The sequence below is a fragment of the Hemicordylus capensis genome, chromosome 3 (assembly GCF_027244095.1).
Source record: "Hemicordylus capensis ecotype Gifberg chromosome 3, rHemCap1.1.pri, whole genome shotgun sequence".
NCBI classification, from domain to species: domain Eukaryota; kingdom Metazoa; phylum Chordata; class Lepidosauria; order Squamata; family Cordylidae; genus Hemicordylus; species Hemicordylus capensis.
Genome location: NC_069659.1, coordinates 303,431,900 through 303,458,684, shown reverse-complemented (window position 1 = coordinate 303,458,684; position 26,785 = coordinate 303,431,900). Strand labels below are relative to the sequence as shown.

Sequence of the window (26,785 nt, the reverse complement as noted above, 5' to 3'; positions counted from 1 at the left end):
CTCAGTCAAAGGTTTATTGTTTGTTCCTGCTACTGTTTTGCTATAATCATTTAAAATGGGGGGGGGGCAGTAGGAGAATGAAGGGAGAATGAATCCCAGAAGACTGGACTAGGTAATGGGCATATACCCTGCAGGTCTGACATTTTAGGATCGGTTCCCGCTGTTTTAGACCTGGTATAGGTTTCCTGCTTAAACCATTTACTCACAACTGGTTACAAATTTACTCATGTTTGTGAAAGCAATGACGCATGATTACATAGTTTGAATAAGGGGATTAAAGTGACCTTTTGTGGGGCATACAGAGCATATACAGTCATTTCTGAGCAAAGCCTTTTGTGAGCATTAAATAATACATATTTAATGGTAAATTACACAATAGAGCTGCAATTATTTTGCACAGCACCTTAACAAAATCTCAGATTACACTTAACACTACTATCTTCATAACTTTAAAAAATCCTAATGAGTAGACACATTAACTCACCTCTTAGGTAGGGATAACATTTTGAAAAGACATTTTCTCATCACATGATTGCAAACGTAAATCCTTACTGGAACATTGATCTTTTCACCTCTGTTAAGTCTTTCATTACAAAGAAGTAATAAGTCCTGCACAGAAGGCTTTTATTGTAGTAGAAGTAGTAGTTATAAGCCTTGGAACTTAAAAACCTTGATGCTCTTAAGCAAAATGCATCAGAAAACAGTTCAACATAATTTAGACAAGCATCTCACTTGAAGTAATGAATGAAACATCGGGGTAATCACTTAACATTTAAGAGGTGCTCTTCCTATATTAAAGACAATAAGATACTATATTAAAGATAGTAAGATACTTAGTTGCCATATACCTAACGTTTTTGAAACCTGTCCTGTTCTTTTACAGAGCCAATGTGGTGCAATGGATAGTGAGCTGAACTGGACTCCAATTCATGCTCAAAAATTACATTTACTATGTAGCTTTGGTCCAGAGAAAAATTTTCTCATTTTCCTTACAAGGTGTGGGGGGGAGCTATGTATGCTAACCAAAGTCCTAGACAGAATGGTCTATCTTTAAAAAGTGACATATAACAGCAAAGAACTCTTGGCCACAGCAACAGTGATTATGAAAAATAAAATATTTTGTGTATTCAGACACTGCAGAGAGGTCTCAAGAAGTCTAAAACAAGGCAAAAACTCTAATCAGACACTGTTGTACCTGTATTCGGATATCTGTACAAGTTTTTGTGTGAATGACTGTAACTGTGTTCATTTTAAGAGTAAACCTGAGCACAGGTCCCTCAAATGAATGGTACATTCCTTTTCTGCTGTATTTGCATTTAACATGTTAATAACTGTACTGTTGTTAACACATGTTAATGTGTACATATCTGCACCTGTCTACACTGTACACTGATTGTACAAGTGTCAAGCATAACTTGTGAATAGAGCTTTTGTTGCAGTTCCATAGCAAAAGCCATTCTCATAACACAGAAACTGCACCCACCTATTCTGCTATCCAAGTTTCTCTGTAGAATGTAACTAAGCCAGACCTGTGTCTGCCCCGACATGCCAAGAAAAATATAGGTCATTAATTTTGCCAACTACCTCCACCCAAAAAATATACAGAGTTCCTGAACCCCAGTAAGTTATCATCCATGGCCAAACTGCTGCTTTCACCTTGCTGGATCTCAAATTATGCCAGCCTATTCTAAATACAAATACTTCTTTACTAAGCATCACTGCATCCAGAAGTCAACACAACCAAGTCCTGTATCCAGGGGTGTGCAAGCTGGCTAGATTCAAACTGGAGTTTAACATAAGAACATAAGAACAGCCTTGCCAAAGGCCCATATAGTCCAGCATCCCGTTTCACACAGTGGCCCACCAGATGCCGCTGGAAGCCACAGGCAGGAGTTGAGGTCGTGCCCTCTCTCCTGCTGCTACTCCCCCGCAACTGGTACCCAGAGGCACCCCGCCCCCGAGGCTGGAGGTGGCCTACAGCCCTCCGACTAGGAGCTCTCCTCCTTGAAGTTATCCAAGCTCCTTTTAAAGCCATCCAGGTTGTTGGCTGTCACCACATCTCGTGGCAAAGAATTCCACAACTTGATTATGAGTTGTGTGAAAAAGTACTTCCGTTTGCTGGTCCTAGATTTCCTGGCAATCAATTTCATGGGATGACCCCTGGTTCAAGTGTTAAGGGAAATGGAGAAGAATTTCTCTTTCTCCACTTTCTCCACACCATGCATGATTTTATAGACCTCTATCATGTCTCCCCGCAGTCATCTTTTTTCTAAACTAAATAGCCCCAGGTGTTGTAGCCTAGCCTCATAAGAAAGGTGCTCTAGGTCCTTGATCATCTTATTTGCACTCTTCTGCACATTTTCCAGTTCTACAATGTCCTTTTTTAGATGTGGTGACCAGAATTGTGTGCAGTACTCCAGGTGTGGCCACAGCATAGTTTTTTATAAGGGCATTATAATATTTGCAGTTTTATTTTCAATCCCCTTCCTAATGATCCCTAGCATGGAATTGGCCTTTTTTACAGCTGCCGCACATTGAGTCAACACATTCAACGAGCTGTCCACCACAACCCCAAGATCCCTCTCCTGGTCAGTCACCAACAGCTCAGATCCCATCAGCATATACTTGAAGTTGGGGTTCTTCGTCCCAATGTGCATCACTTTACACTTGCCAACACTGAACCGCATTTGTCGCCCACTCACGCAGTTTGGAGAGATCCTTTTGGACCTCTTCACAATCAGTTATGGATTTCACTACCCAAAGTTTGGTATCATCTGTAAATTTGGCCACCTCGCTGCTTACCCCTGCTTCTAGATCATTTATGAATACATTAAAAAGCACTGGTCCCAGGACAGATCCCTGGGGGACCCCACTTCTTACTTCCCTCCTTTGTGAAAACTCTCCATTTATCCCTACCCTCTGTTTCCTGTCTTTCTACCAGTTAGCAATACTCACATGTTCTTGTCCCCTTATCCCATGACTGCTAAGTTTCCTCAGGAGTCATTGATGAGGAACTTTGTCAAAAGCTTTTTGGAAGTCCAGGTATACTATGTCAACTGGATCACCTTGATCCACACAATTGTTGACACTCTCAAAGAACTCCAAAAGGTTGGACAGGCATAGTCATGTGCACGGACCGGTTCGGAGGCCATTCTAAAGGCCTCCAGACCGGTCCGGACACGGGGTGGTTTTGGTTCGGGAGGATGGGGTGGGGGGTTCCAATAAGGAATGGGGGGGGCTTTAGTTAACCCTCCCAACAACCGTGCCATATTTCTTTGAGTAATCGGGCGGCAGGATAGCTCCCTGCCGCCCCCTTCCAAGTCCCGCTCGGCTGGCGGCCGCCCCCAAGAAGACCCGCACCGTTCCAATAAGACCCACCCGTGCCGCTCCGTGAAGTGAAGATCCGCGCCAAGATCCGTGAAGTGAAGACCCCTGCCCTGCCGTGAAGACCCCTTCTTGCAAAAGCCCTCCCATTGCAAAGGGGCGGCGGGAGAACTCCCGTGCTGTGCCCTTCCCCTTTGCCAGTCTGGCTGCAAATGGCTTCTACTGCATACTTGAGTTTCTCCTCACAACAACCCTGTGAAGTAGGTTAGGCTGAGAGAGAAGTGACTGGCCCAGAGTCACCCAGCTAGTATCATGGCTGAATGGGGATTTGAACTCAGGTCTCCCCGGTCCTAGTCCAGCACTCTAACCACTACACCACGCTGACTCCTTCAAAATTAATCTACATATTGTGTTTCATACATGACAATATGCAACATTTTTCTTACTGGGGGGAAAACAGTTCTATGTAGTGTATGCAGCATTTCTTCCTCTTGCTCCAAGTTCAACCTGGATTATTATCTTATTTTTGTTATTTTGTTAATCCATAATTTAATGTACTTGTGTTTTCTCATCAGGGAATCACAGAACTATCTGTACTTTCTATACTAAGATTCATGCTCAGATTGCAAAATCACAATATGGATGAATGTAAAGGACAAAAAGTTTGCCTCTCTGTTGAGATGTCTCTTAACAAGTCAGTCCACATCCAGATTGTTGTTCTGAATATCTGCTAATGACAATTAACAGGTAATAGCATAGCTTCCCTAAATGCCCACCTGGAGGTGGTAATGGGCTGTATGAGGGATAAAAAACTGAAATTCAATCCAAATGAGATGGAGGTACTGACTGTGTGGGGTCAGAACTTGAGAGATGGTTTAGATCTGCCTGTTGGGGTTACACTCCCCCAGAAAGAACAGTAGTTTGTGAGTGCTCCTGGATCCAAAACTCTTTCTGGTTTCTCAGGCTGATGCAGTAGACAGGAGCTCTCTTTATCAGCTTTGGCTGAAATGTCAGCTATGCTCATTTCTGGAGGAAAACAACTCTAAAACAGTGTTAAGTGTGCTGGTAACCTCCAGGATTGACTATTGTAATGCACTCTATGTGGGTCTGACTTTGTATGTAATCCAGAAATTACTGTTGGTGCAAAATGTGGCAGCCAGACTGGTGTCCGGGATAACCCAAAGAGACCATATAACACAGATTTTTTAAAGAATATCACTGGGTGCTGATATGCTTCTAAGCATAATACAAAGTGTTGGTTATTACCCATAAAGCCCTAATGGCTTGGGTCCAGGGTATTTAAAAGAGTGCCTCCATGGTATGAACCCTCCCACCTATCATCTGGGGAGGTCTGATTATGGCTACCATCGGCTCACTGGGGGTTACTTGGGATCAGGACTTCTCTGTGACTGCCCCAGGTCTCTGGAATGCAGTTCCTGTTAAAATCAGATACTCTCCATCTCTGGCTGTTTTCAGAAAGATCCTTAAGATGCACCTGTTTTCTCAGGCTTTTAATTGATTTTATATCAATTAAAATTATAAACCACCCTGAGCCATTTTTAGAAGGGCAGTATATAAATTGAATGAATGAATGAATGAATGAATGAATAAAACTGTTTTAATCATTTTATCCTGTTTTATATTGTATTTTAACTTATGTATACCACTTAAGGATGCACATGTTGGGCGGTAGAGAAATATAATAAATAAAATTTTGAAGTTACTTCAATGCCACAATCATCACTGACAGAGATTCAATAAATACAAACATGAATTTAATTCAACCTCGATGAATTACCGGAAGATGTATCTTCTGGTGCATAGGGCTTTCAATGTGGCCCACCTCAAGATGCATGTTACACCGTATCAGTGCTCTAGTAATTGTACTGAATCTCAATAGCTTTTCAGTCAACACAAAATATAGTTTTGTAGGACCTACAAAGCATGAAAGTTTCGGCCCTGTATTTTCTACAATGGTCACCGGGGGACTGTAGGAATGAAGGAGAACTCCATTCAGTAAGAATCTGGGTGCCAGTTGGAAGAGATTTTATTGTCACTTGGAAGAAAATCCAGGGTTTTCATATAGCTTCTCAGTAATCCAGCAAGGCATTTACACAGGGTGAACAATCCCTTATGTGCTAATACCTTGCAAGATCAACCTGACTGTGATGCACATACATACATGCTGCCAGACAGGAAAGATTTTGTGGGCTGGTAATAATTTAATATCTTTTATTTAGGCATTGCAAAATAAACATGCTAATATATAATAAAGTGTTATAAATTAGAGATAAGGTGTTTCATATGTCTTACAGGAGGAATCTATACACTTAAAGGAACACACACAAAATAGACTCAGTGGTGGAAATTCTCCTATACTATATACAACAACAAAGCACTAACAAGTGTTCTATTTTTGCGGTTTCTCATGTGTGGTAGTGGAATACATTTACCAGAGTGAGAACATTTCATTCTAGAAAGCCATAACTCCACAGCATAGACCATTTATCTTTCTTGATGACTGGAAAAACTTAGGAAGAGTCAAAGGTTACAACTTGGGTTATCAAAAGAGAACCACAAGATCACATGCACCTTCTTAGAAGAACTTTCTCTCTCTCTGATAAGATAGTCATTTTCTGAAAAGTTACCCCATGTGGATTCCTAGTTCTAAGTCAAAATGGAAACAAATATGTTACAAATATGGAAACACATTTAAGTGACTCCACAACATGGGTCTTTTCCACAGAACAAGTAATTCTTAAATAGTGTCAATTACATGAAAAGTTACCCATTGGTTGGGTCATTTAAACATTCTTATGCATGGAACCAATTCACAGGTAAGTGCTTCCCACATGAGTGAGGGAATTTCTGACGGGCACCACTCTCTGAGTTAATTTAATCCAAGCTGGCTACAGTCATAGGAACATAGGAAGCTGCCTTATACTGAGTGAGACCCTTGGTCCATCTAGCTCAGTAGTGTCTGCACAGACTGACAGTGGCTTCTCCAAGGTTGCAGGCAAGAGTCTGTCTCAGCCCTGTACAAACAACTACTTTGTATATAATTGTGCTTTGGCAACATACTGTATGCTTTGGTAGTTTGTTGGTTCAATAAAAAAAAATCTTGTCCTATCTTGGAAATGCCAGGGAGGGAATTTGGAACTTTGTGTTCTTCCCAGAGTGGCTCCATCCCCTAAGGGGAATATCTCACAGTGCTCACACAACACAATGCACCAGTGGAGGAGAGGTGGAAAAATTCATCTAGCACAGAAGGAGAAGGCAGGGGTGGGCTTAAAATCATGCATGCCACTTCTGATTCCTAAATCCTGGTGTCAGTCCTAAGCCTTTAGCTTTAGTGCTGCTGCCAAGAACAGAAACGAACTTAATGTTTTAAATGCTGGTTGTCAGCTGACTCATTAAGAACGTAAAATAAGTTCTTGCCCACAAGGTTGTTTTAATATTAGAAAATCAGTTGCTTCATCATGGGCTGTGTTGAACAGATGTATAATGCATGTATAGATTTATAATGGATAGGAATCTGGTGGATGGCTAGAGTTACACGACCAGCTACAAGCAAGTAGCATAAATCATAGCGCATTACATTAATTTAGTAGAGATTGATTTTGCATCTCGTCTGAAACCAAAATAATATTGCCGTTTTTTATACCACATCAATTATCTCTGCAAGAAGTGTCTACATTTTATAAATTACATTTGCTGATGCATTGGTTAAAAGCTGTTTTGAATTTACTTAATGTTTCAACATTATATAGCCATTGCTATTAATGCATACATAGCTTCCATAAGGAAAACAAATTCTTATTGTTGGGGATACTTAGTATTTCTAACGCGTATATCTTCGGATGATGATATGATCCCAGAACTTATAGGAAAAACATGACTGAGTTATGTCTAAAAGGAGAGATTAATCACCACAACTTTATGTTTGACAAATTGCACAGCAAGTTATTTCAAAGCATCCTTTCTAAAGGGTATGTGTAGTACCCTCTTGAATATAAACACATTAGTAAGGCAGCTAGCTGAGCAGAATGTATTGTCAGTCTGGAAAGGACTTCAGGGCAACTTTGAAATGTGTATTTCCATTAATCAATGTTTTGTTCTTTATATTTGTGAGCACAAGTTCCACACATATCTGACAGAAGCCAAAATGTGCCTATAAACATTATTCAAAAATCTGAATGCATGGATCACTCTGAATATTTTAGAAATCAGTTTGGTAAATTTATAGTCAATTTATAGGTAAATTTATTTATAGGAAAAGCTTATACTCCTTATTCTGGGAGACAAAGGTACACACACAAGGTGTCTCATTTTCCATATTTGGAAAGCCATATTATTTCCAAATATTCATACGGAAAGTTGTATTTAAGTAAATGCTCTGAATTCTATAAAATTATAATTTTTGGTTATAATTATAATTCATTATAAAGAAAGCTACCTATAAAATTTCATATCAATTACAGTTGTTGGCAAGGAAGAAAATGCCATTGTTGAATCATTAAAGGAGATCAAAGTGCCACATTTTACTCAATTTGGTGGCAGATGGGACTGCTACTATAAATATCTGTGGCCTCAGGATCCCTAAAGCCAAATTTGTTATGTATTGTAGAGATCACCATTATTATTCAGTTTAGTTCATAGCCTTCTATGAACTAGATTAAGTTTCATATTATTTGGAATATAAACTCTGCTTTTGAAATAACATTGCCTTGAGCACAGCAGGAAAGCATAGGGATGGGGCATAGAACAATAGCAGAACACCTGCTATCCATGCAGGAGGTCTCTTTCAGGATAGGGCTGGACCTTGTCTGAAACCCTAGAGACCTTCTGGCGATCAGTAGATGACATCCTTCCTGACCCTGCAGAATGTTTCTGCAGAGCACATAGTGCTTGGAAGTCCTAGTTCTGTGGCACAACAGTGCAAGCACAGGAGGAACTGGGGCTCCCAAAACAACCCTGCAGAGACTTTGTACATGCATGCTTCATTAGTCAGGTCAGCCAGTGAATACAATACTGAGCCGATAGACCAATAATCTGATTCAATATAAGGCAGCTTTATATATTCAGCTTAATTCTGCGGTCTACACATCAAACTCCTTTCAAGACTCCAAGTACACACCATGCTCGTAAAGCTGAACACAAGGCTGCTACTTGGGGAATGGGTAGAAGAATGAAAAGGTCTGCTGTACATAGGTCACAATGTATATGTTTAGATAATGGCTGGCTCCAGATGGTGGCAAGGTTTGACATGTCATATACAGGTGAAACTCGGAAAATTAGAATATCATGCAAAAGTCCATTAATTTCAGTAATGCAAATTAAAAGGTGAAACTGATATATGAGACAGACACATTACATGCAAAGCGAGATAAGTCAAGACTTAATTTGTTATAATTGTGATGATCATGGCGTACAGCTCATGAAAACCCCAAATCCACAATCTCAGAAAATTAGAATATTACATGGAACCAAGAAAACAAGGATTGAAGAATAGAACAATATCGGACCTCTGAAAAGTATAAGCATGCATATGTATTCAGTACTTGGTTTGGGCCCCTTTTGCAGCAATTACTGCCTCAATGCGGCGTGGCATGGATGCTATCAGCCTGTGGCACTGATGAGGTATTATGGAAGACCAGGATGCTTCATTAGCGGCCTTCAGCAATTCTGCATTGTTTGGTCTCATGTCTCTCATCCTTCTCTTGGCAATGCCCCATAGATTCTCTATGCGGTCAGGTCAGGCGAGTTTGCTGGCCAATCAAGCACAGTATACTGTATACTTTTCAGAGGTCCAATATTGTTCTTTTCTTCAATCCTTGTCTTCTTGGTTCCATGTAATATTCTAATTTTCTGAGATTGTGGATTTGGGGTTTTCATGAGCTGTACGCCATGATCATCACAATTATAACAAATTAAGGCTTGACTTATCTCGCTTTGCATGTAATGCGTCTGTCTCATATATCAGTTTCACCTTTTAATTTGCATTACTGAAATTAATGGACTTTTGCACGATATTCTAATTTTCCGAGTTTCACCTGTAGACCCAAAAGCCACGGTGGTGGCCATTTTTTGGTGGCCATTTTTATTTTTATTTTGAGGCGGGAAATGGCTGCTGCATGTGCGTGAATGTTCTCTGCAAGGTACTGGGCCATTCCAGGCCTCACAGAGGTCATTTGCACATGCATGGCAGCCACCATTTTGGCCAGTGCGCCACTTTAGGAAGGGCTGAAAAGGCCCGAAGAGGGCATTTCGAAGGCCAGCAGGAGGAGGGGAAACCCTCCATGGACCCCCCACCACCACCACCCCAAGGAACTACCCCAGAGGGGAGAGAAAGTTAAAAAAAATTGTTTAAAAAAAAATTCATGAACCCCCCCGAACCAAACCGTGGGGGGGGCGGTACTGGACGGAACTGGTCTGGGCCAGCTTGAACTGAACTGGGCCAGCCAGTTCTGTGCACACCCCTACCCTACTCCCCCCACCATGCATAGAAGTAATAAGGGGAGAGCCTAGGAAATATCATGTGTACAGGTCAGCTCTTTTGGTGTGCTAAAATTAGTGGCCAACATCCATACTAACCCTGTGCCAATGCACTAGGATTGTTGTGATTTTCAACAATTCCCCCTTCCCTCAAAGCTTAAGTCAGTGTGAGACACCCCACCACAACCCTTTCAGGGACATAGTTTTGGGAGGCTAAGGCAGCTACAAAGGAAGGAGGAATCACTGAAAACCATATTCATATAGCAATAGCAATAGCAATAGCACTTACATTTATATACCGCTCTATAGCCGGAGCTCTCTAAGCGGTTTACAATGATTTAGCATATTGCCCCCAACATTCTGGGTACTCATATGACAGAGCAGGATTAATGTGAATGCCAGTCAGTATGTTAGCCATTTTTCAGTGCCTTCTTTTTTTTTTCTTTTTTTCTCCCCCCCCCCTTTTTTTCTTCTTTTTTGCTTTAAACAATGTAAGGGGATGGTAGCTATTGAATTGTCATGTTTTAAAATATGCACAAATATTGCAACAAGATTAATTTCTAAGTAAAGCTTTGAATTTGTTTGACTTTAAACCACAGTAAGTGTGCTTTATTTAATAAAAAATATATTTAATAAAATTTGATGAGTTTAACTTATAAAATATTTCAGTTCTGATACTTTTGGCTATGGGACAAAAATTGACATATTTTAATTTGACCATAACATTTATTTTTTGTTTTGCTTTGATAAAAGTGCTAAATCAGATTCAACAGAATGATGAGCACTAGAACATTTTCCAGAAAACCCACCTCTCTAAATGAGATCAACCCTATTTGAACCATTTTTTCTTGCTTTTCATTATTATTTTACACTTACAAAAAGGGTCAAGATAGATGTCTAAAATTAGCTACTTGTCTTTACAGCTAGGATGAGCTGCAAGACAAGTATTCAAGGAGCAAATTGCAGCTGCAGTAGAGCTATATATACAGTGTTCCCTCTTCCTTTATTTTATTTTATTAACGTCTTTGTCTACCGCCCCAAACCAAAGTATGTTACATTAAACAATAAGGTTTTGACATTACGAGACTACTACGTTCAGACTACATTTGCAACCTTCTATAAGGAGCCAGCGTGGTGTAGTGGTTAGAGTGCTGGACTAGGACCGGGGAGACCCGAGTTCAAATCCCCATTCAGCCATGAAACTAGCTGGGTGACTCTGGGCCAGTCACTTTGCTCTCAGCCTAACCTACTTCACAGGGTTGTTGTGAAAGAGAAACTCAAGTATGTAGTACACCACTCTGGGCTCCTTGGAGGAAGAGCGGGATATAAATGTAATAACAATAATAATAATAATGCAGTTAATTCCTTGAGCTACTTATAAAATCTTCAGATGGCTAGTTTTGTCTTCTCCCTTCCTTGTGTCAAAGAAACACTGGGCCTTTAACACTAAGAGCATGTGTAGAACATAGGGAGAAAATCTTCAATCCTTCTCTGTACCAGAAAGAGAGGCATACCATGTACATACACATGGTTCTAGCTCTTCCACAATCAAATCACTTAGATGGAAAAGAAGCTTCTGATGGGGGTAAGCATAGGAAAGATAATTAGGTGAGTATAGTGTAAGTGGAAATCTGTCTGAAACCTTAAAGTCTTAAAAATCCAAGCATCAATTAAAATAGTTTCAACTTCAAAAATCTACTGATCTTCAAGGTCTACATTTAACATAAGCAATACTGCTATGATTAACATCATTTCACAGCACCCACATTTATTTATTTTTTTAAAAAGCATTCATAAGTAAAGCTTTGTTGATTAAGCAATCAGTTAATATTGAATGTCACTAAAGACTCATTATCTCACCAAGTTGTCAAGACTGGATCAATGCCCATCCATCAACCTGAAAGACTACACTAAGCTTCACATCTAGATTCATGCAACTGATACTGTAATTAAGCAGCAGTCTTAATGATCCAATAAGGCAAGCCAATGCGGGAAGTAAGTCTAAGCCCGGTTCTTAAGACACAAAAGCCTTCACTAGTTCAGCAAACTGCCAAATGAGAAATACAAAATAAATTGAAACTCTAAAAGAGAGAGAGAAAGAAATGAAGCCTATGTAGCACAGGTAGTGTGAAAGACCTCACTGTGTTGAACAGCACAGTGAATTCTTTCACACTACCTCACTGGAGAGGGAGGGCTGGCTGCGGGGAAGGCAGGAGTTCACCTGCCTTCCCTGGCAGATGAACAGCTGCCGTCCTCCCCTCCACCACACCACACAAGCAGTGGTGCAGCGGAGGCAGACACTGGGAGTGTAAGGACTTTCCTCCTCCCGAATCCCAGAGTGCCCCGGGACACAAATGCAGTGACTTCATTAGAGCAGCCGCCATGCTCGGCACAGCTGCTCCTTCACCTTGCTGCTGGAAATGGCGGTGGGCTGGGGGGGAAGCTGTTTAACTGGGTGGCAATAGCCCAGATGATCGCCAGCCAAGATTAGGGAACCACAGATTTGTTTAAACTCAGCTAAACACTGGGTTAAAAAGTGGGGCTTGGCATTGAGGCAGTGCTGGGAGTGACCTCACTCCCAGCACTTCACACACACCGCCAAACCTAGGCTGGGCTGCCCTAGCCTCAGTTAGGCTGTGTGTGTGTGTGTGTGTGTGTGTGAATACCCTTTGTACTTATCAGCATCTGAAACAGCTGGTAGTTGTGTTATTTCTCCCTTGTGCTTTATGGAACAGAAAAAGTAAATTTTTAAAAATATATATATTTACATTTATATCCCACACTTCTTTTAGGGAGCCTAGAAAGGTACATGGTTATATTTATCCCCACAACAACTCTGTGAGGTAGGTTAGGCTGAGAGATAAGTGACTGGCCCAGAGTAACCTATGAGTACCATGACTGAATGGGGGATTGATCTTGTGTCTCCTTAGTCCCAGTCCAACAGTACACAACACTGGCTCTCTATTTAATATGACTGAAATGAATAAATTGTGGTTTGCTTTTGTTTCCTTAGTGTTTTAATGTTGCATAAGATACATCACAAATGGGGGGGACCTCAGTCATGAGGAAATGTATAGTAATTAGAGGTGATTGTGTGGGGTAAAGTGTTGGTAAAGTGTTGCAAGATGAATCAGGGATACCTTTTGTTTATCAAAAGGGGTTATGAATTGATTAAAGGTTTCAGTCTTAAAATGAAGAGATGAGCAGATTTTCTCAGGCATTACTAGGGATGTTCAGAACATTCTGTCAGAATGTTTCAAGCTTAGAATGGGCAATTCTGAGTGTTCTGAGCTTAGAACAGAACAACCCCATTCCGATAGAAACATTCCAAGTGTTTCATTGGAATGTTTCGATCACCACTTTGTCTCCGTGGTTTTCTCTTGCTGATTGATTTTCTGCACTGGCTTCCAACTGGCTAGTGATCTCCTTGCTTCTTGACTGGCTTGTTATCATCCAAATCAAGTGTTGTTATGGGCAACTGTAGCCCCATTGGCTGGCGGGGGAGCAAGGAGGGATGGGGGAACCAAAGGAGGGATTTAAAAAATCTATTTAAAGGACTGCTTGGAGGCAGAGAGCCATTTTGTGCCATGGGAGGAGACGATAATCAGAGAGAGAGAGACTGACTGAGAACCAGCTCAGCATTGGTTGCAGCTTATCTGTGTGTTTTTTTCTTTCCTTGCCAACCCAACTCCTTTTTTATTTTTTAATCATTATACCAGCAGCCCCAGTGGCATTAACTGGGTGCTGCTTTTGGAATTGTATTTACTGCTTTGGATTTTTTCTTCTTCCTGCATATACTATCCAACCCACAGTGGCTCTAATAACTGGGGTGCTGTGCTATCCCCCTCCCCACCGCTGCCTATTTTTAAAATTGTAGTAGCCCCCAATGGCTTTAATAACTGGGTTGCAGTGCTTCATTCTTTTTCCCCCTGTAGGTTTTGGTTTTCACCCTCAGCACCAAGTATAATATGCTGTGCTGTTTATGCTATATCTGGTTGTTTTGCTAGAACTCAGATTGACAAAGGCAGAACATGGGTGCCCACCTTCCTTGAATTGAGATCTGTTTGGTTTGTTTGTGAGATAGTACTGTGACGAGAAATGGGCAGTGGCAGCTCTCTGACTGTGGCAGCTATCTCTCTCTCTCTCTGTAATATTTATTGGTGATTGCGGTGATAAGCTCCACGTCTGGCCTTCTTCACTCACTGCTCTAGTCTGCACTGCTCTGCAGTCTGCATTACAAGGTGTATTCTGTCAAAGAGGCAATTCTCATGAGCAAGCAAAACCGGGCTAAAGGAGCTCAGCCCATTTTTGCTCACTCGTGAGAACCACCAGGCTCGCAGGCAAGCCCAGTGGCTCCACAGCAGCTAGCCCACATAAATACCCTCCCCCTTAAATGAGGTTAATGGAGCAAGCACAGCATTAACCTCATTCTAACAATCTTGTGTCTGCTGTGTCTGTGAGCAGCTGCGGCAGGCACACTAAGGGCGAGAGAAGAGGGGGGATCCGAAGAACGAACAATGCACTCACGCGGTGCTTCCCTTCACCCAACCCCCAGAGCTGCCGGACGGGACACAGGAACACCAGAGCCAAGCAGCCACTCATCTGGGTGGGTGATCTGCCCACCCAAGGAGGGATGAGTGATTGTCTGTGGGGAGAGTGGGTCAAGCCCACTCTCCCCGCTGAACCCCCTTCGGCTCCACACACTAAGGTGGGTCTCACGATCACCTGGGAAAGGTGAGCAGGGAGAGCAGGCTGATCCCACTCTCCCCGCACACAAGCAGTCATTCTGCTCAGGGTGCCCGAAGCAGCCACCCACACGACTACCGGCTCCGTTACAGAGCCAGCAGATGCTGGGGGAAGTGGGGGCCAATCAGCCCCTGGAAGCTCCAGCATACCCTGCACGAACATGCAGGGCATGCTGGAGAGACCCCCGGAGCTGGGAGGCAGCTTTTTGCCTCCCCCTGGGGTTCTCCTCGTGAGTTGCTGCAGCATGAAGCTGTGCTGCAGCAACTCATGATTGCTTAAACCGGGTTTGCAGAGCGCTTGCTCCGCACACCCGGATTAAGCACCGGGCGACTTAAGGCTAGCCCAATTGTCTACAATCGTGTGAATAGCCTCAATGATTGTGTGTAGAGCCTTAAGATGTAGCTGATGTTACTCTAGTTGAGCATACGGCTATGCTTGCTGATAAGTAAGGGTGATGCTGTGGCAGCTGTTGCAAGTTACAATAATTATGTGTAAGAGAACAACTTATGTCAATGATGTTACTGCAGTGTGGCACTGTGGTTGGCAATGGATTCTGGATAAGTGGTTTGTTGGATTTTTTGTGGCCGTTTCTGGGCTGTGTTTGAAAATGTGTGTTCTGTGTTGAGAGGGGCAGATAACTTTTACTATATGCTTCTGAGTTTTTATATGCTGGGTTGCAAATGCATTGCAAACTGCATTAGAGAACTGTTCCGGCCATAGAGAACAATGAGGAACTTGAAACACCCCATTTTCCCCATGCGTGGCTCCTAGGGACACCAAAGTGGGTTGGGTGGTTGTAGGGCATGATGGGTGCAACTATGTATTACCCAACCCACAAAAGAAATGGACAAGTGAGGTGATTTTAATTGATTTAACCTATTTAATATTTTAGCAAAGGTTTTTTCCCCTCCTTTTTCAAAATCAGGTCCTTTCTTAGTGCAAAGTTTGTCAGCTGCATTTTACTGTTTGACTAACCAAAATTGCGTTCCTATATTAGGATACAGCAAGTGGTTCGTTAACTGGTTCAGGTAGTACCAATTATTGCTCTTTTTCTGTCCCTAACCAAGGACATGCAATAGTTGTAACTGCACAATTTCTCATAGGCTTAAGGGTTCAATAAGTCAGCACAGACCAGCTCAAGTCCTTTTAGAGGGATGAAACATCTGCACCATGCTGAACAGAGGCGCTTATCTCGATTCTGTAGGGGACAGCAGATCATGACCCTTCTGAGTAAGCTCTTATCAATGTGAATAATGGTAATAGGCAAAATAGCTTCTTAAATATGAGTGGTATATAGTTTGCACAGAGGGGGAAATGGCACGTAAACAGAAAGAAAGCTATTTTAACATATCTTCAATCCTGTGCCATTTAAAAATGCATATAATTTCTATTTGCTACTTGCATGGCTGCATTTTGTGCCAGGGCACTATTTAATATTAATCATTATTTTATCTGTATATTTATTTAAATCATGTCAGAAAAGTCTAAATGATTATTCTCTGCTACAAGTGTGCAGCATAATATGAAAGAACATACAGCATAAGTGAGTTTTCAAAGTCACCACCATCAGTACCCACACAGGAACTACTAAATGTGTTGCTGGGGTGACACAGTCTTTACAAATTGAGTTTGGGCTTGTTTGTTTACTTTCAAAGACTTTCTTGTCTGCTCTTAGACAATGAGATCACAAAACAGAAAATAGTAACCAACATAGGATGAGTATAAAGGTAAAGGTAAAGTGGTGCCATCGAGTCGGTGTTGACTCCTGGTGACCACAGAGCCATGTGGTTTTCTTTGGTAGAATACAGGAGGGGTTTACTATTGCCTCCTGTGCAGTATGAGATGATGACTTTCAGCATCTTCCTATATCACTGCTGCCCAATATAAGTATTTCCCATAGTCTGGGAAACATACCAGTGGTGATTCGAACAAGCAACCTCTTGCTCCCTAGGCAAATTACGTCCCCGCTGCGCCATTAGGTAATACCAGCTGCAATATTCACATCTTAGGAAAAAACCTTTAGGACAAGGAAATTACATAGGAAGCTGCCTTATACCATTAGTTTGTCTAGCTCAGTATCATCTATACTGATTGGCGGCAACTCTCCAAGCTTTCCGGCAGGAGTATTTCCCAGCCCTATCTGGAGATGCAAGGCATTGAACCTAATATCTTCTGCATGCAAGCATGCCAATGCTTTTTCCACTGAACTACAGCACCATTCCAAAATTATAGCCGACTGTTGCATTCAGCACTCCTACAGTACACTGAGAAAATAGTAATTTAACACCTACTTTTTCAGTGATCTTTCACAATTTCTGCTTTACCAAAGCAAACAGATTAAGGAGAATTAAGTATATCCATTTAAATCTTGTACCATATATGTGCTACAGATATAAACATCAAGTAGACCACACACAGGCATTAGGAAATTGGTTGAGCAACATATTCTGGCTTTGTATGACCTCCTGATTATGATTTTGCTTTGCAGCAGAAAGCATGAAGTCTGTCTCAATGGAAATAAGCTACTTGTCCAGAATGATTGCCAAAACAATATCCAGAAAATATAGTCTGCTTTAAGGAAGTGGAAGAATTGTTGGGCACAAACGTGAGAGACTGAGAGCAAACAAATCATGCTGGAGTAAGTCAACATAGGTTCTGCAAAAGAAAGTCATTCCCAGTTTGTTAGAGGGTTTCAGCATGTCCATAAATGTGTGTGCAATAAAATATTCAGTAGATAACAGCATACTTTGATTTTAAAACTGCATTTGCCATTTTGTTGCTCACCCTCCCAGTTTTGGAGGGATCCTTTTGGAGCTCCTCACAATCTGTTTTGGATTTCACTACCCTAAATAATTTAGTGTCATGTGCAAATTTGGCCACTTTGCTACTTACCACCCTGAGCCATTTTTGGAAGGGTGGTATAGAAATTGAATTATTATTATTATTATTATTTCTTGTTTACACAGTCAGACAGGTGTTATTGACTGGTTTGTTTTATCCAGACATCGAGTCCTTCACAAGGACCTGGGATGCCAGAATTTTATTGTCAATGGTTATAGATATCGTCGCAGAATATAGGCTGTTCCCAGTAAAGCTGCTTTTTGTAATTGGCTGATGGTGATTTCTGTGGCCCCGATGGTGTTGAGGTGCTCTTCAAGGTCTTTTGGAACTGCACCTAGGGCGCCAATTACCACTGGGATTGTTTTGGTTTTTTTCTGCCACAGCCTTTCAATTTCAATTTGTAGATCGTTGTATTTGGTGATTTTTTCTATTTCTTTTTCTTCTATTCTGCTATCCCCTGGTATTGCTATGTCAATTATTTTAACTTGTTTTTCTTTCTTCTCGACTACAGTTCTATCTGGTGTATTGTGTGGCAGATGTTTGTCTGTTTGTAATCAAAAGTCCCATAATATTTTTACATCTTCATTTTCTTCAACTTTTTCAATTTTATGGTCCCACCAATTCTTGGCTACAGGTAGCTTGTATTTTTTGCAGATGTTCCAGTGTATCATCCCTGCTACCTTGTCATCCCTTTGTTTGTAGTCAATCTGTGCGATCTTCTTACAACAGCTGATCAGGTGGTCCACTGTTTCATCTGCTTCTTTACAAAGGCGGCACTTGCTGTTTGTTGTGGATTTTTCTACTTTTGCTCTTAATGCATTTGTTCTTAGTGCCTGTTCTTGTGCAGCCAGTATTAAACTTTCTGTTTCTTTCTTCAAGTTGCCATTCTTAAGCCATTGCCAGGTCTTGGTGATGTCTGATTTTCCACTTATATTGTGCAAATATTGACCATGCAGGGGCTTATTTCTCCATTTTTCTGCTCGGTTCTTGACTTGTTCTTTCTTGTAGGCCTGCTTTGTTTCATTGGTGTTGAATAGTTTCGCGTTCTTGACCATTTGAAGTGCATCTTCTTCACTGTCCTTGATATATTCTTCAAGGCCTCTTTTCTCCTCCTCTACTGTTTGATGGACTTGCAGCATTCCTCTTCCACTTGAGCTGCGAGGGAGGGAGAGCCTATCTACATCACTGCAGGGGTGCAGAGCATGATTGATGGTCATGATTTTCCTGGTCTTACGATCCAGCGTCTCTAGCTCTGCCTGGGTCGAGTCTATTATTCCTGCAGTGTATCTGATAACAGGTATAGCCCAGGTGTTTATGGCTTGTATGGTGTTCCCACCATTGAGTTTGGACTTGAGGATTTTTCTAACTCTCCTGATGTATTCACTTCCAATTTTTCTTTTCACTTCAGTGTGTGCGATGTTATCAGCCTGGAGAATGCCCAAGTATTTGTAACGTTCTTTCTCTTCCAGGTTCTTGATCTTGCTTCCATTGGGCAGTTCTATTCCTTCTGTTTTTGTTATTAATTATTAATAATAAATTATTATTATTATTATTATTACCCCAACTTCTATATCATTTATGAACAAAGAGCACTGGTGCCAGTGCAGATCCCTGAGGGACCCCACTTCTTACTTCCCTCCATTGTGAAAACTGTCCATTCATCCTACCCTTTGTTTACTCTCTTTCAACCAGTTACCAATCCACACATGAACCTGCCCCCATTTCCCATGACTATTACGTTTACTCAGACAGCATTCCAAGGTGTGTGCACGCACTCACATGTTTTTTGATATCCGCTCAGTTAATTTTAGAACCTGCTCCAGTTTAATCAGGAAGCTCCCACTCTGAATGCATGTGCACACAGTGTCTTGATACTGCTGCCCAGAACAAAACTCATTCCCCACATAGATGAAAAAAACTCAGAGATAACGCTGCTCAAGAGCTTTTGGTGGAGAACACTGTCAAAAGCTTTTGGAAGTCCAAGTATACCATGTCAAGTGGATCATCTTTATCCACATGCAGGCGCGGCTCGTGAACTCTCCTTCGGGGGGGGGAGGCGGCTTCTGTAAGGTAAACGGAGCCAGTGCTCCATGCCACCCAGCAGCCCCTGCAGCAGGGAATCGCCTCCGCCACTCACCTGGCTCCCGCTAAGGTGAACCCCCACCAGCAGCCAGGTGAATGGCGGAGGCGATTCCCCACTGTGGGGGCTGCTGGGCGGCATGGAGCACCGGCTCTGTTTACCTTACAGAAGCCGCCCCCCGCCCCAGAGGAGAGTTCATGAGCTGCGCCTGTCCACATGACACTCTCCAATAACTCCAAACGTTTTGTGAGGAGAGACTTGTCCTTACACAAGCCATGCTGGTTCTTCTTCAACAAAGGCTGTTCTTCTGTATGTTTAACAATTTTGTCCTTAAGTATGCTTTCCATCAATTTACCCAGCACAGAAGTTAAGCTAACTGGCCTGTAGTTTCCCAGATCCCCCCGGGTCCCTTTTTCAAAATCGGAGTTACATTAGTTACGTTCCAGTCCTCTGGTACAGATCCTGATTGTAGGGACAAGTTACATATTTTTGCTAGGAAATCAGCAATTTCACATTTGTGTTCCTTCAGAACTCTTGGGTGGATACCATCTAGCCCTGGCAATTCATTAATTTTTAGTTTTCCAAGACTGTTCAGGACATCCACTCTCATTGCCTTCAAGCCTGAGAAGCTCAGTTCTGGAGCAGATATATGGTCAGCATCCTCCACCATAAAAACAGATGCAAAGAACTCATTCAGAAGTTCTAGATCTTCTTCAATATGCATGGCACACATGGGCCAAATATATCTTTGAGATGCCTTCCTGGTTGTGCACTGCTTGAATTGTTACTAAGAAGAAATTTTGATTTAACTGACGTGTGATTTAATTTTGATTTAACATAATTTTGATTTAATATAAGTGTACCTTGGTTTACCATTTATATATTCTGGGTGTTTACAAATTGACTCAAGCATTTATGTAAACAAAATGTTAGAAGTAAACCAAATTATCCTGGATGCTCTTTTTTTATTTCCATACACAACAGAAAACCTAGTTTTTATCTATAGCCATCTAGGATATCATTTGTTATCCATGACTTCTCAGACAGAATATTCAGTTGTTTTGAAATGGAGCACCCTGGAGTGAATTTCATCAGATCCTGCTGGTTTGAATTCACTCACATAAGTTTGCCCTTTTCTGGTCTACAGAAGTTCTTGTGAAAATTGTATTAACCATCTGGTCACAATGTATCCTTTTAAATGATAAACAAAATAAACACAGATATACTCGTCTACTGTAAGCAAGGTCATGTTTTTGTCATTCAAAACTTTAGGGCTTTTCACTGTTCCTTTAATCCTGTTGAAGGATCTATGACTGATTATTTATGAAAACAGTAACAAACTCTTGATTTATGTGTTTCAATCAACATCCATCTTAGTGGATTTTTATGAAGTAGTCTACACCTTCCTTTATGTTTTTAAAGTTATAAAGTACAACTGCTGCTAATTCTTAGCTTGTTGCACAAAATCTTGGATACATCCTCTATTAAAATGTAAAACTTGGCATTGAACAGCAGCTGAACAAACCTAAGGGCAGAGTTCATCACCTCAGAGACGTAGCTGTGCTTGTGAGGTTGTTCAATATATTGCTCTCAACAGAGCTGTCTTTTCTCCTAGAAACACTCTAGCTGGGTTGCCACAAAATCCTGGCTGTTCCTTACTATAGGAAGCTACACATGCCTCCTGCATATCCATCCAATGTCTTCCCTAGCCAGGATTCTGGCCAGAAACAAGAGAAAGTGGGACTTGAAGTAACAGTGCTCCCACATCAATAGCAATAGCAATAGCACTTACATTTATATACCGCTCTATAGCTGGAAGCTCTCTAAGCGGTTTACAATGATTAAGCATATTGCCCCCAACATTCTGGGTACTCATTTTACCGACCTCGGAAGGATGGAAGGCTGAGTCAACCTTGATCAGCCTGTCATACATTAAGAGGCACTCTGAAAGCTAAGCTATGGGTACAATGCCATCAGAGATTTTGTTAGCATCACAGAGAAAAGCTCATCTATTGCAGTCTCCCATCTATGAAAATCCTTCCCAAGAGATGCTCATATGGTGGCTACTATCTTTTCAATATCAGGTGAAGGATTTTTTAAAAAATTAAAAATCTCTCCCTAGCCTTTCAAGGTTTCTAGCAGCTGATTTTAATTGCTGTTTTCCTTTATTATGTTTCTTACGTAAGTCAGTCACCCTGGGTTTCTTTTTGTTAGAGAGGAGGTCAGGGGCGTGGCTAGGGTAGAGGGGGCTCATGTTCTCTCCTCTCCCTGGCGGCCCCTGGGAGTGAGGGAGATAATGATGAAAATAAGGAGGGGTGGAGCTGGGGGCCATTAGGAGTTATAGCTACACCCCTGGAGTGTAGTTATAGTCATCAGTTATAGCTACACCCCTGGAGGCAGTATAGAAATACTTAAGCAGGAGAAAGGGATATCTGGGTGGCTATGCAGGAGGCACTCACAGGTCTTCCATTGTCAGGAATGTCTGGACCAAGGGACCTTTGCTGATCTTCTCACAGAACAGCTGCAATTGCAGGGTGGGGAAACTTGGCATGTTCCAAGTCACTAACATCTGTTCAGGGGTGCAGACAGAGGGGAAGCTTGAGGAGCAACACCTCAGCTTTTTTTTTTCCTGGGATGGGGAGGAAAAACATTTGAAGGAGGAGTTATGTATTATTAGGTTGGTAAGAGGGTGCAGTGGGCAAATAACTTGCCTAGTGAGCAAGAGGTTGCTGGTTCAAATCCCCGCTGGTATGTTTCCAACTATTAAAGCTATTTTTTGTTATTAATGGGACATGGTTTTTATGGAGCTGCCTGTATTGGTCTCATTGGCAATGCTATATGCAGTGAGACTGAGTGAAAACCCACATAGTTTTTTTTTCTCAAAAGAATTGCCAGTTGTAAAATTCATTACACAAATTATTTCTCTTTCACTTTCTGACAACATGCAAAATAGCTATTGCTATTTAAATTTCTAATGACCACATATTAAATGTTCAGTGTTTGAGAACACACAGTTCAAAGTTATGCTGTTTTTAAAAAAATCTTATATATGCCCCAAATTTCTCTCGAGAAATGCAAAAGGATTTTATATTTATATAAAATACACGACCAAGAGATCTTATATTTGATGTAGTTTGTATCCAACTTATAGATTAAAAGCATCTGGAATCCTTTTTCTGAGCAGTCTAACCCAAGATTTTTCAATGTTAGATTCAAAATAAGATCATGGCTTCCATGCCTAGCAGAAGCTGTGAACCAATTCTGTGTTCAGTTTTCTCAGGGACTGTAAATAATTTTCAGGGTAAAGGTCACTTTTCTAAAAACAGTAGAGCTACTGAGCAACTGCACACTAATCCTTGCTTTTTAAAATAATAATATAAAAGCCACACACCTGTTCTTTTCAAACTGGGACAGAAAAATCTTAATTTAAACACACTATAAAAGGATGCAGGACGAGATGTATGAAGCACACATTTCACATATTGTGCCATCCTTTCTTAGTTTATTTGAATAACTCCTATTCACAGCATAAGGTTCATAGCATTAAGACGCAATTCTTTATGCACCAACTTTGTTGGTTGTTTTAAGTTAAAGTGGGGGAGAGACACAGGCATCGTGCCACACACTCCTTTTTAAACTAAAGCAGACCGAGTATGAAGGTTTATCTTCAGTAGCATTTATGGGCGATTTAGACAATAAGACCTCCATAAAGAGCACAGCATGTGTCAGGCTAGTTTAGAGTATCTTTCACATTTTAGTTGACAAAGAAAATAAACTAGGTGACGTTAACAAAGACCTTTAAAATTTATTTCTTTTTTCTTGGATGGATAACAGTGGTAGATATGTCACTATTCAATTTCAGTTGCTAGGATATGTTAACTCTATCTTCTTTAAAAGCCTTACTCTAAATAAGATTGCTATTCAGCTGCCTCATAAATATCACTGCCTTCTGCCCTATATTTAACTCTGGCAGTATTTTTGAAAAGCTCAGGAGAGGACAGTAAATCAACCTTTTCTGCAAGCCATCTTAACTTGTTCTGCCTATCTATATTTTTGAAGCTACCATTTCATTAGTAACTAAAGTCTATTGTACAGTCCTAATGCACTATACTAGGAGTTGCCATATCACTCAACACATTTTCCAAGTTTCTTGTTTTCAGTAGATCCAGGAACTGTTACTGTAAAATCAGCATACAGTACTTGCTAGGAGCCACTTCACTTATTACTCTTTCAGCCTGAACTAATAATATTGTAACATGTCACAAACATGTATTTAACACACGTCAGTGATCTGAATGAAGGTGTTTGCATGTGTACATCTTCACCATGGCTTGTAGCCACTGGGCCACTTCAGACAACATATAGAACTATGGTTAAATCTTAATTTTGAATGATGTCTCTAAGCCTCAGAATCATGTGCACCCCCTGCCCTGTGCACACGCTTATCAGAAGAATTCCACTTTAAGAAGTAGAAATATTTTAAACAGAAGTAGAATAGAAAAAATTTAAACAAAGGAATGTACTACACCATGATGGACCAAAGCAAGGCAGGCCATCTAGGCAGAAGCTATTTAGGTGTCAGCTGGCAACAGAGCCCTCATCAAACTAGAATATCGTGCAGGGACAACCATGGTACACTACCTAGCTCAGCCCACTAAAATATGGGATATGAATCCCCTGACTTACTAGGTACACAAGATGTAGATCTGGCCCAGAAGTCACTGTGCTCAGCCCTCTAACCACTGTGTTTTACTTAACGGGTTTTCTTGATGGCACACAGGACATGAGGACACCACATGCTTCCAAACACATCTGGCTGAGCAGCTGGTATTTTAAAAGTGAACCTTTAGTTTTAGGATTTGCCAACCTGCCCTATCAGATGGTGTCAGCGCCACCACACCTACACTGAAAGGGCAATTCTGGCTAATAAAATGTTCACAAAAAACCTGACTCCCTCTCATATTACAGCCTATCTTTTCTCCCGCCTTCCAAAGATGTGGAATGGAAATTTTTCCCATTCTTTTTATACTTGGAAGATTTTCCATTTCTAAAATTGCTACTTGGAAAAACTTACACTGAGGGAAAGTTAATATGGTGGAGGCGTTTGGTTTTTTTTATGTATGAGTAGATCAAATCAGATCACAAACTATTTAGGGCATAAAGAAAACCTGTATAGTAAAAAGTTTTGAGAAAACAGTGCAGATTTTATGCAAATGATGAAAAATTGCACCAGCAATTTTTTAGGGGGGAAAATTCCAATCCAAAGTTTTCCAGAAAACCCACATCTATGCCTCTTTCTCTGTCTCTCAGTGGGGCAAAAGGGTCAAAATGACAGCCTATCAGAAGCCAATCAGCCATCTCTCCTCCCTGCCTTGGGAATTTTTGCATGTAACAGAGGGATCACAATGTTAGCCTCACTCACTATATTACTATAGCCTCACTATATTGCCCAGTTAACCTCTGACAACTGGGCAAAGAGGCACCTTTTTAATGTGGTGATTCTCTTTATTTAGCAGGGGGAGAGTAACTTCCCCGATCCATCCCCAGCACAGTACCTCCAGTGACTGTTGCTGGTATCTATCTCGTGTTTCTTTTTAGATTATGAACCCTTTGGGGGCAGGGATCCATCTTGTTTGTTTGTTATTTCTCTATGTAAACCACTTTGGAAATGTTTGTTGAAAAGCGGTATATAAATATTTGTTGTTGTATATCAGTCAAAACCGTGCCTTCTATATAGAGAGCTGAAAGCAAAATGGGGTAAAAGAGGTCAAAACATTTACAAGAGGAATGGGTACTCTGTCCACCCTGCTCATTTCTTCCACTATCATGCCAGTCCACCCTTAGCCTGGACACAGACACTAAGGCTATTCACACAAGCAGCCCTACCTGGGCTTGCACAGCCCAACCGGGGTCGGACTGCCTGTGTGAAGTGCCAGGATTGAGGCCAATCCTGGGTCTGTCCCGCCAGGTAGCCCAGGCTTTACATCAAGCTATTAGCTAGGCAGAAGGCACAAGTGTGTATGTGCATGCAGGCTGCAAGCAGCCCAAGCACACACACAGCTGGGCAGCAAGATAACCCAACTAAGGGGTAATCCCTCAGTGCACCAAGCTCCTGGTGTGGTACACTGAGGGAAGCTGAAGGACCTCCTCCTTCTGCTCCCTGCTCTGCCATTCGCTGCAGCATGGCTCATGTGTTGCAGAGGTTTTGAACTAATTTTGACTGCATGCAGGGAGGCAGGGAGGCATCTGCCTCGCTGCTGACCCTCCCCACCCCCCAGCACTTTTGATTAAGTGAACGACCTTACTGCTTTCTGATCTGTGCCCTTTGTAGCTCTATATCAGTTAGCTAGTAGGCTCTATCTATGCACCTGCTTTTGATTTGCTATAAAATGGGGGTCTGTTTTGTGCATGTCAGAAATTGCTTCTTAATCTGTTCCTTTCTTTTGCCTCATCAGCATCTAAGTCATCCTCCTTTGACTGCTGCTGCATGGCTGGCTGTCACCATAAGCTTGCTCCTCTGCCTCTCCAAGTCCCTCCTCAGCCTGGACATTCAACCTGCCTCTTACTGCTTATAACTGTTTAGCAACACACCAACTTGGTTTCACTTTGAAGTGTGACATCAGTTAGCTGTGCACTAGGGATGTGCATGGACCCGGCTGGTCCAGTTCGGTTCGAAGCCAGACTGGCCTCCAACCCAACCAGGCCAGTTCGGTCCGGGACCCCCTCGAACCCCACCCTGGTTCAGTTAGGTCCAGGGGGCATGTTGCAGAGCATTTTAGTTTAGTTTAGTTTTTAAAAAAATTGGGGGGAGTTCCTGAAGGCAATTGGGGGGGTCCACAGAGGTTCCCCCTCCCCCATCCAGCCTTCCTCATGTCCCCCTCAGCCAGTTTGGCCGCTCTTCAGCTGGTTTTCGGCCTTCACCCGGCGGCGCGGTGGCCATTATGGAACCCACGCGCCTGCGCACTTGGCCTCTGCATGGTAGTAGTTATCGGTCCACTAGTTCACAAGTCTGACCCACTTCTTGTTCTTGCAGGTTTGTTCCACCTACCTTCTTTACTACAACATGGGTATACCTGCTTGCCTCCACCACGGTAGTTTGCAGATCCACCCCAGCCAGCTGACTCAATCCAAACTCACTCCTCTTGTATAGATCTCTCTGTCCTCTCCCCTGCCTCCTCTCTCACACAAATCCCTACTGAAAATGAATGGAAATAATAAACAGATTGAAAAGAGAAATTGGTTGTTTTTTCCCCTTGAAAACCCTACTTCTTTTCTTATCACTGTTTCCCCCACTCTACC

The 26,785-nt window shown here is 41.7% G+C and overlaps 1 protein-coding gene and 1 long non-coding RNA gene across 2 annotated transcripts in view; one reads left to right on the top strand and one right to left on the bottom strand.

Moving 5' to 3' along the window:
* Positions 1 to 26,785, bottom strand: part of CLSTN2 (calsyntenin 2) — a 650,159-nt gene that overhangs the window by 614,636 nt on the left and 8,738 nt on the right. The gene's annotated exons all lie outside the window — the stretch shown is intronic.
* On the top strand, positions 15,009 to 26,660 carry LOC128350333 (uncharacterized). Its single transcript, XR_008319263.1, has 3 exons — positions 15,009 to 15,795; positions 17,054 to 17,203; positions 26,520 to 26,660. It is a non-coding gene; the product is annotated as an uncharacterized LOC128350333 (long non-coding RNA).